Raw genomic sequence first — 10,239 nt, 5'->3', positions numbered from 1 at the left:
CTCGCTACTCTCTCTATTAGTCATTATCAGTTGTCTTAAATATCCTCATAATCTCTTTGAGGCTTAGGATTCGCGAAGCCTTTCTTTTTTTTCGTTACTAGACTGCCACATCTCCACCTAGCCCAGGATTCCTTTTGCCCATTCTTAATGTTGGCCCTCTTCCAATATTCTTTTAAGTCCGTGTCTTGTTTTATTTCTCGGTAGTCGCTACAGAAGCTGGATTGTTCCATCCTAGAACAACATTTTTGCAGTTCCTGTTTTTCCATAATTCTGTCCTGTAAAGAGAGCGCGCTCTCAATCTTTTCTGTTGGAAGTCCGTCATAGAGAATATTTACTAGCCTGCCGTCTCCTGCCTTATTGAGAGCCTTCTTTAATACCTTACCCCAATTGGATCGGTTTTTATTATTTATACTTCTTAATTCTGCCCGAAAGCACTTTCTAGGCCATCTGTTTACTTCCAGCTTACTAAGCCTAACCAGAAATTTGCCAGCGCTCCTTCGGGTTTGTAACTTAATGCTATTTCTTCCTGTCTCTAGCTTCTAAATATAATATAATTCTTCGCCACACCCATACTCAACTTCACGTATCTTCTTTGCACCTTTTCAATAACTTCTCTTCTGCACCAGCCCCAAACCTCCACTCTATATATGGCGGCCGCCTTCACCGTTGCATCTATAAAGTATAGTCGCCATTTCAGATCTAAAACCCCTGCTTCGCGTATGTCCCCACACACATTTTTGATTATTTGTTGTGTTTTCCCCGCCACCTATCTCACGTGAATACTGTATTTGTTTCTGAGAGTGAACCAGGAGATCAGATAGGAAAATTCATTCACTATATCTATTCGATTGCCCTCGAAGATCCAGCTCTCCTTCTTCATTCTTCCGACGTTTCTAAAGATTTTCTAAAGATCTAAAGGATCTTTGTTTTTTCGTGACGCAAATGTCTTCATAGCAGTATCTGGCCCTAGAAATGTGCCTTCACCCCGTCTTCTCTAGAGCTGGGGGAGCCAATGAAGATAAATTCAATGCGATGGATTAACGGAATCTCGGAACCTTTAGGTGGACGGAGCGACTAAATCGCGAATTGCTAGATTGCTACGATGCGAGTGTGACCCCTTAACGGGGTTACATGTCGCGACTGCATGCTCTGTTGTATGAGGACCACCCGGAGCAATCGCTTTTTTCGCATCAAGGACAGCGTAACCATGCCAAACTACTTCAAAAAAGGGGCTGTCTAAGCGGAACGTCTACTGTACCACAGCTAGAACAAACCGGCAACAGAGAAATAGAGGCAAAACTAAGACCAACCGCGGGCAGTCATCCGATAGAGGAAGAGCGATGCTTCATGACCCGGAGAAACATCAACACCCAGGTTTCTCTCAAGCCCAAAGATCTGGCTGAAATGAATGAAAAGCATCGTCGACATTTTTCCGAAGAATCCGACCTCTGAAATATCAATTGTTATGTTTATCATGCAGCGAAAGCTTTGGTTGATGCAAACCGTAAAACAAAACCAACGGTTGATCATAAGACCAAAAAACGAATGCTTCAACTCGCCATAAATATAGGCTGGATAAGACAGTACAGTCTAGAGCGGTGAGATAGATAGGTCAGAGAAAGTCAAAACTTTCGCTTCGACCCATCTCGACTCTTCCAAGACCCTCCAGTTACTGCTGAGCACCCGCCCAAACCAGAGGAGGTCGAAGTATTTTGGAGAGAAGTCTACGAAGTGCAGCATAGACTGGACGAAGACTCAGACAACATAATAACTTCAAGGAGATGTTTGATGCCCTCATAACACCTGGTGAAGAATTCCCACCCATCACTACCGAGGAGATGAAAAAAGTAGTAAGAGGGATGAAGAACTATTCCGCGCTGGGACCAGATGGTATCAAGACCTTCTGGTGGAAGAAGTTTCCTTCAACCCATCAACTTAGCTGAGACGAATAATTACAGGCCAATTCTTTGTCTGAACACACTGTATAAGATATTCCCTGCTATCCTAAATGATAGGATTGTTCGGGCAATTAAACCTGTGTGGCAAGAAATGTGTGAACAACGCGGCTTAAAGAAAGGCATAGCAGGATGTCGGGAAAAACTGCTCATCAATATATGTGTCTGCAAAGATGCAGCGTTCTACCAGCGTGACCTATCGATGGCCTGGATTGATTACCGGAAAGCCACTTCAGAAACCCAGGTTTACTATCTCATATGGAAAAAATCGTGTGACAAATAACAAGGTCGCCTTTCAGAGAGGTGTCTTTCAGGGCGAAACCAAGAGCTCACTCCTCTTTTGCCTTACATTATTGCTACTATCTCTAGGACTTCGCCATTCCGACAGGTACTTGTGCGGCAAACCTGCAGATCGAAAGTACAAGGTCACTCATGTATTTTACATGGACGATCTTAAGATCTATGCTAAAAATAAAGAACAACTACATCTAGCTCTAGGGATTGTCGAACGATATACTAAGGAAATTAGAATGGAATTTGGGTTACACAAATGCGCCAAAGTTTATTTGAAGCGAGTAAAACTTAATGGCATCCCTGAAGACCCTGAGCTCGTCGACAGAAGCGCTATACGACTCTTTTGTACTGGAGAGACTTATGAATATCTGGGCGTGCCACAGAGACGCATTCAGGATATGACATCTATAAAGGATACGCTCCGAAGCAGATACAAACGTCTCATTCTGTTCCGCGACTCTACATCTCACACCGTCAATGTGATCGCGGAATATTGAATCTTGAATGTCTTCACAACAGGATTATTCTGGGTACAGCACATAGAGTCACAAATGTAAGTTATTGGCTCTTTTGATAACGAGACACTAAAGTGTAAGCAGTCTTAAGGTGATTCCAGCTGAGCTGAGAATGGAAATCAGTTCTTGTTTTTTGATCTCAGCGGATTGAATTGAGTCGCCGCCAGCAAAGATGTCGTCGACGTATGTGTTTTTCTCTAATATTTTCGAACCCAATGGAAATCGTTGCTGCTCATCGCTTGCCAGTTGATTCAAGGTACGGATAGCCAAGAATGGTGCAGCCCTAGTAGCGTATGTGGCAGTAGTGAGACAGTAGTCTTGCAGGTCTTGGTTTGGTTCTGGTCTTCAAACTATTCTCTGCAGGTTACAGTTAATGTCGTCTACATTTATTTGACGAAACATTTTAAAGATATTGGCCGTGAACACGTACATGAAGACTCTCCAACGTGACACAATTAACCAGATATCCTTTTGAAGCTTTTGTCCTGAATTTATCAAATGGTTGCTTACTGGCCTCATGTGATTTAAAGTAAGGTATTCTGTTATGAATTTGTTGTAGGTTTCTTTGGCCTGAGGATCTCTTGAGATCGTTTCTTGTTCCTTAGGAAGACCGAAGCTGCTGTAAGGCGAGACTTTCCTAAGTCCCAGTGGCGAATCTCCCATCGAATTTAAAGAGATATCACAGTGTTTTTTAGAATCTTCAATTATTGAACTACACGTTCAGTGATGAATGCGCGCTCGGACCCTGAATCAAAAAAGTCCATAACAAGAATTGAATTTCCATTAGAGGAACTCAGTTTTATATAAGCTGTTGCAAAAGTGCTCTTTGTATTATTGCGCTCAGGTTTGGAAGTCAGATGTTTGACCGAAGCAGAAGATTTACTAGCCGATCTAGAACAACCCGAAGAAGATGGTTGTTCTTTGGTTAAATCGATTTTCACCATCTGGTCATTTTTTTCTGAGTGTCATCATGTACAAAAGTATGATGCTTCTCTGAACACACAAAGCATCGTTTATTTGAAGGCTATTAATTGGAATCATGGTTTCCACGTAAACATTTCAAACAAAGTCCTAAGCGTTGGACATTCTCTATGCGCTTGCAAATGAAAAAACCAATCATCCCAATGATCTACGGGTCTACTCGTGTTTGAAAACGCACGAATGGATTCATTTGTGGCATCCAGAGGACGTAAGATTTCGTCAACTGATTTTTTTGAAGCTGAAGGACAGGAGAGCAGCTTATGCATATGAGCCGCAAGGATAACGCGTTTGTTGTCATAACGCCTAACTAGCGTTGTCCAAGCTTCTTTATAATTAGCGCTGCTAATTGACATATTTTTTAAACGGTCTGCAGCCTTAACCTGAAGTGCATTTTTTAAATAATAAAGTTCCTGAACATCTCAAATACTAGTATCGTGAACCATTAATTTGAACATATCTCGAAAGTTTCCCATTCGAGTTGCTCAACACTGAATTTTGGAAGCGGGAGCGAGGGTAAATGCTTGAAGGAAGTTTCTGAACAGTGTAATACACTAATTATGTTTCTACTACTTGATATTTTCTCTGGGATTTTGCCGAGGTTTTTTAGTATTATGTTAAATTGGTCCTTCGAGCTGGATTAAATAAACTTAATGCATATTAATCACATAATTTTATAGTGGATTACAGTGATCATCTGTTCGTTCCCTTTTTTCACACGCTTACAGTTGTTTGCTCACTCAAAAGCAGCCTATGCTATCTCACTTATGGAGAATATCAGAGCATTTGTGAGTTCAGATATAGTAGATAGCTACTTAACTTACTGCCAAGTGATAAACAAGCAAATGACGGTAATATTAAATAATCATATGATTAAACGATTTTCTTCCTATGTGTAGTGACCACTTGTTTTGTTTTGAACAGGCGAATATCGTTCGCCTTGTCGGGTTGTGTATATAGTGCATACCTAACATAAGTGTACTGTGTATTCTTTCGCTCGAAAGTCATCATGACGTCACCTGTAGATAAACAGCTAGCGATAGCGGGGCTAATTACACGATTCTATGACAATACTAAGAAACAAGGAGAGACGGTAATGAAATCTGTAACATGCATAGAAACTAGACTGGCTACGCTGGAAAAATACTGGTCGAACTTTTACGACCAGCGTTTTATTATATTATCGGATCCGGAGTACGCTAAAAATTCTTACGTTGTGGATAATAAATTTGACGAGGTAGAAGCGAATTACATCGCCTCAAAAATCAATTCAACATAATACTAAAAAAACCTCGGCGCAATCCCAGAGAAAATATCTGGCTCGAACGACCAATTTTGTCTATAATTTTAAGTTTATTTAAATTATAAAACACTAATAAGATGTATTTTTAGGTGCTGAAGAAAGCTTTGTAAGAAGTTTAGAGGTATGAGATTCAAAAGAAGGAAAATTGAGAACACATCACTTTACTAAAATATTAATCACTGCGAGAGACAGACTCCGAAACCGGTCGTGAATTCGCAGTCGAATTAATTTGCTTAAGCTACTTGAATGATAAAAAAAGGAGGGAAATTAATGTGCCATCTGAACACACAGTGTTACTACTTTTTTCACCTGTTCTTGCTTCTCATGTAGCCAATTCTTGATTCAGATGTGCCTTAGTTGTCTTTTTTGCATTTCAGGTACTCCAGTTTCTCTGCTTCCTAAATTCATGCAGTAATTTGATCAATTTTCTTTTCAATAGCCTATATTCGCCTGTGTCTTAGCTTTCTTCGCGGACATGACTAGAACCCATTTTTGCTATCATGCCTGCTGCTTTGGCCGCTTTATTGACTGCTTCAGTAAAATCCTTCTATCTATGTTCTGGGTCCTGACTTATTTTACTCCGTTTATTTCGTAGCCGCAACCAGTATTCTCTAAATTGCTCTGCATCGTTTTCTCGCCATTTCAGCTTATCCGTGCCTCTTCTGTTTTTTATCCTTCCAGATTTTGTTATCCCCATCTTAGTTTGCAGAATACTGGTAGGTGATCCGATCCTTCTTTTGCCGTTATACACAAGCCAATGAACTAATCAGGTACAGCCTTTATCTCCTCCATTTTCACAACTACCAGTTCCAGCACTCCACCAAGCCCGCCACCATGGCTTATACAAGTTACTTTCCCTTCTTCACCTCCTACTCCTTTGTCATTCGAAGATCATTGCTCTCTCCACACACCAGCGTAATAAAATTTGATCACGATCCTTAATTTCCTTATCCTCCGATTTCGTTTCTTATATTTCCAAATCGTTGTCTGAGTCACAATCCGCTACTCCTTGTTCAAACTCCAATTTTTGCATTCAGGTCACCAGCCATTATCACTTTAGCAGGAGATCCCTCTAATTTTTGGATCTTATCGTATAACTTCTCTAAAAGATATTTCAATTTTGATGGTTTATTGTTGTATTATGTAATAATTATGTAATTATCGTCACTATTCTTACTAGTTATTTGCAACAGAAAACCATATTCCCACTCCTGCACATATCATGTCGCCTACAGATCTCTCTTTAAGCCTGATATCTGTCCACCAGCCCTCTGCCTTTGTTGTGTTATTTGATAGGTGCTTTGTTGTAACAAACAAAATTTGTATCCAGGCTATCGATGGTTTAGAAAAATTATTTTTTCTTCTATAAACATTTCTTTGATCTTTACTACTTCAGCTCCCTTTTATAGACTACGATTCTTGAACACGTTTTCCAGGCCCTGAAAATTCCACTGCATCACACATAGTTCACCAGCTGTCTGTTCTTTCTCTTCTTCTGTTTCGAAATGTATTTGCCTCCGCCGTCCCTTGTCTCCTATCAGACGTAACTCAACCTCGAGTTCCTCCCAAACTAGCTAAACCATCAATCTATGTTCTCTGGTAAACTACTTTTGCTATTTTACCTTTTGCTCTCAACACCCTGATTTTTACCTATAAACTAGTTCCCACCCACTTCTCTCTAGTATCAGCCTTGTTCAATTTTTCCGTTGGTGGGTTTGCCGGTGAAGCCTCCAAAGTCTCCACGCCTCCCTCAGAGCTCACCTCGGTACTGCTTTCTGCCCTTCCCGTCAGATTTGCTACTGATTTACTCTGGTTTTATATGGCAAGAATAGGAAAGATTATGGTGCAACATTAATTTTATCGATGATTTTCACAATGAGAATCGGTTTTCTGTGTTGTAAGTCAACGTGTAAGAATTAAGAAATATTATTCATATTAAATTTAGAAATAAAATAAGTAAAATATATTGAACACGGTGTATTGCCCCTGTGGATGTACGTCAGGTAATGACAGATAATCTGAAAAATTTAATTTCTTTTACGTGCCAAAAGGTTAAGAAAATGTAAAGGCCCGGCATAAAACCATCCTAAAGGAAAATTTTATAAGAAAACCCGGACATGGCGTGTCTGAGGGATATTTTTTAAACAAAATATTGTGTGGAAGCCAAAAACGTTTGTAAAGGATGGAGTCACTGTTTTCTGGGAGTAGCTAGTATAAATGTAAAATAATTATATTTAACATCATTAATTACTGTTTGAGCTGTTTGTGAGATATAAAATATAAGTGATGGCTCACGGTACAACAGTGACGGTTCTACCGGTTTTTTTATTTTTATAAAGTGTAAAAATAAATTACATTTTAAAATTATAAAAGGAATTATTAATCAAAATAATAGTGTAATTTAAACAAATGAAGAAGTTATCATGTATACCTTTTATCCTAAACTGAAACGAAATCTGTATTTAAGAAATTCTTTTATTGAAATATAAAAAATTAAATAAACACTGTATTTTAATAAAAAATATTGAACATTTCCCGTACAATGTAATGACATTGTAGTTTTAAAAATTGCAAAAATATTAAAAGTGAAATAAGAACTAGGTATTTCAATAAAAATGTCGGATATATTTTCTTTAAATGAAACCATATCTTTATCATTGAAATTTCTTTCACAAAATTAGAAATAAAAACAATTAAATGAAAACTATGTAATTTAATTTAAAAATAGCGAACATTTCATCTTGAACTGGAATCATATTTTTATTTTAAAAATTATTTTGTATTAATATAAAAAATTAATTGAGAACTAGTTATTTCTATCAAAAATATCAAACATTTGATCTTGAATGGAAACGATATATTTTTTTTTTAATTATCATAGAAATATAAAAAACTAAATGAGAACTATGTGATTCAATAAAAAATATGGATTATTTTATCTTGAAGTAGAAGGATATCTTTATTTCAAAAAATTATAGCAGAAATGTTAAAATTCAAATAGGAACTATATATTTTCATAAAAATTTTTATCTTAAAATTGAAATATAGCTTTATTTAAAAAAATAATTGTAGAAATATGAAAAATTACAAAAGAGCTATGTATTTGAATAAAAACTATATATTTTAATAAAAAATATCAAACATCTTATCTTAAACGATAACGATATCTTTATTTTAAAAAATTCTTTCGATGAAATATAAAAAAATTAATTAAAAATATACAATTATTTTAATTAATGTATAATTTTATAAGTTTAATCAAACAGTATGGCCGTTGGGAGAACTGTATCGATCTTATCATTAAAGACTTTATTTCAAATAATACATTTAAATATCCCTGTGCTGAAAATGGTGGAAAGGGGAAGTGGAAAAAGGAGAACTCAAAAGAACAAAGAGGGAGTATGAAAGAATGATAAAGGTGAAAAGACAGAAGGAGAAAGAAAGGTATGTGGGAGTGGTAGAGAAAGCGTTAAAAGAAGGGAGGGAATGGGAAGTGATTATATCTCAGCAGTATTTAGCTATGTTTAAAAATGTGCATTAATGTTTTTTTTTTAGAATTGTAGATGTTAGAAATTGAAGTATAGTTTAATGTCTTATCGAGAACATCCCAAGCGGACCGAAGGAATCGAGTGGAGCATCCACAAAATACCCGTAAAGACCCATTGGGTTCGCATTCGGTTCCTTTCTAAAAAACTAGAAAAAACAGCAAGATAAACTTTTAAATTGTTGAAATTCGGATTCTACGTTCAAATTCCCTATAGAAGGTCACGGAATAATCGCATATTCAAGTCGGTTCCTTCGGTCCACCAGGGATGTCTGTAAATACAAATTCGAAAAAAAATTAATGAAGTCGAATTATATATTGAATTTTCAACAAAGAAGGTTAATTTTCTTATCAAATAGACGAATTTTTAACAAACTTTATGAATTTTCTACCAAACAGTTGGTTTTTCAACTTATAAAGAATCCGTTTCTAAGCTAGAATGGATAAGTTGCAATTTTCAGACAAAAAAAAGTAATTTTAAACAAAAAAAACCGAAATGTCAACATCAGCAAAATTAAATTGCAAGCCAATGTGGTAAATCTTTAAAAAACTAGATTTAACAAACACGAATTTTCAACAAAATACATTAAGTTTCAAAACAAATATATTATTTTTTATCCAAACAATTAATTTTTAACGAAACAGTTAAATTTTCATAAAAATAGTTTAATTTTTATTAAATTAGTTTAGTTAAAACGAAAAATATGAATATTTAACGAAAAAACTCATTTACAACTGAAGCCTAGTTTAATTTTCTACCACATTGTTAAATCCTTAATCGAAATAGAGTAATTTAGACCTACACAGTTGCATTTTAATTTTTAAAAACGTTGAATTTATAAGCAAGAAAATTAATTTACGACCAAAAAGATGAATTTTCAACAAAATAAATGAATTTTCTAAAAGGTTGTTTTTTAACGTTGTTTTTTTTAATTGATATAAAGGACACACAAATTCGTTGTGAAGAATTATTAGTTATTTATTTTAGTAGCGCATGGTATTGTAACAAGAATGTCAAAGGATCTTCCATCCTCCCCACTCGTCGAGTCCTAGAAGGAGGGACCAGTTGCCACTGTTTCCCTTGTACGGGGTGATCAGTCCAATTTGCACCCTTGACCGGCAAAGGTCTGTTATAATAAAGAAGTCCTGCAATATAGTTCAGGCACAATAAAGAGTATTTAAAAGTGATTCTTCTGACCCGTTACAGTATGCAATTTCACCAATCGACATTACCCTTCTTCGATGATTCGTCTATCGAACATCGTCTTCAAGAAATCTATGTTTTCAACGGCTGTATGACTTGTTACGGTGGACCCAGCTCATCCTTTACCTTTTCAATGGACCCCTTCAACCTTTCAACTAACGAGACTATTCCCTTCTCTTTTTCATACCTAACCTTCTCCTTTTCCATCTTTTGTTTAAACTCGTTTAATTTATCTACCCCCCAGATTCCCATTTTCGTGTTTCGTTCGCACCCTTTTTCCTTTCTCCCTCTGCCGCGCTTACTGACGCCTCTTCTTAGTGTAACTATCACCGGGAAGTGCTCGAACTCTATCTCATTCCCTACCTTCATACTCCCTATCATATGCCGCATTCTTTCTTCAGCCAAGATGTAGTCTATTACTGTTGCTCCCTTTCCTATGAATGTGA

The 10,239-nt window shown here is 36.6% G+C and overlaps 1 protein-coding gene across 1 annotated transcript in view; it reads right to left on the bottom strand.

The window, feature by feature from the left end:
• The window catches only part of LOC117171427, a 201,874-nt gene that overhangs the window by 120,248 nt on the left and 71,387 nt on the right, over positions 1 to 10,239 (bottom strand). The window lies entirely within an intron of this gene.

Source organism: Belonocnema kinseyi, chromosome 4 (genome assembly GCF_010883055.1).
Source record: "Belonocnema kinseyi isolate 2016_QV_RU_SX_M_011 chromosome 4, B_treatae_v1, whole genome shotgun sequence".
Lineage (NCBI taxonomy): Eukaryota > Metazoa > Arthropoda > Insecta > Hymenoptera > Cynipidae > Belonocnema > Belonocnema kinseyi.
Note: the sequence above shows the minus strand (reverse complement) of the source record. Positions and strands in the feature narration are given on the sequence as shown.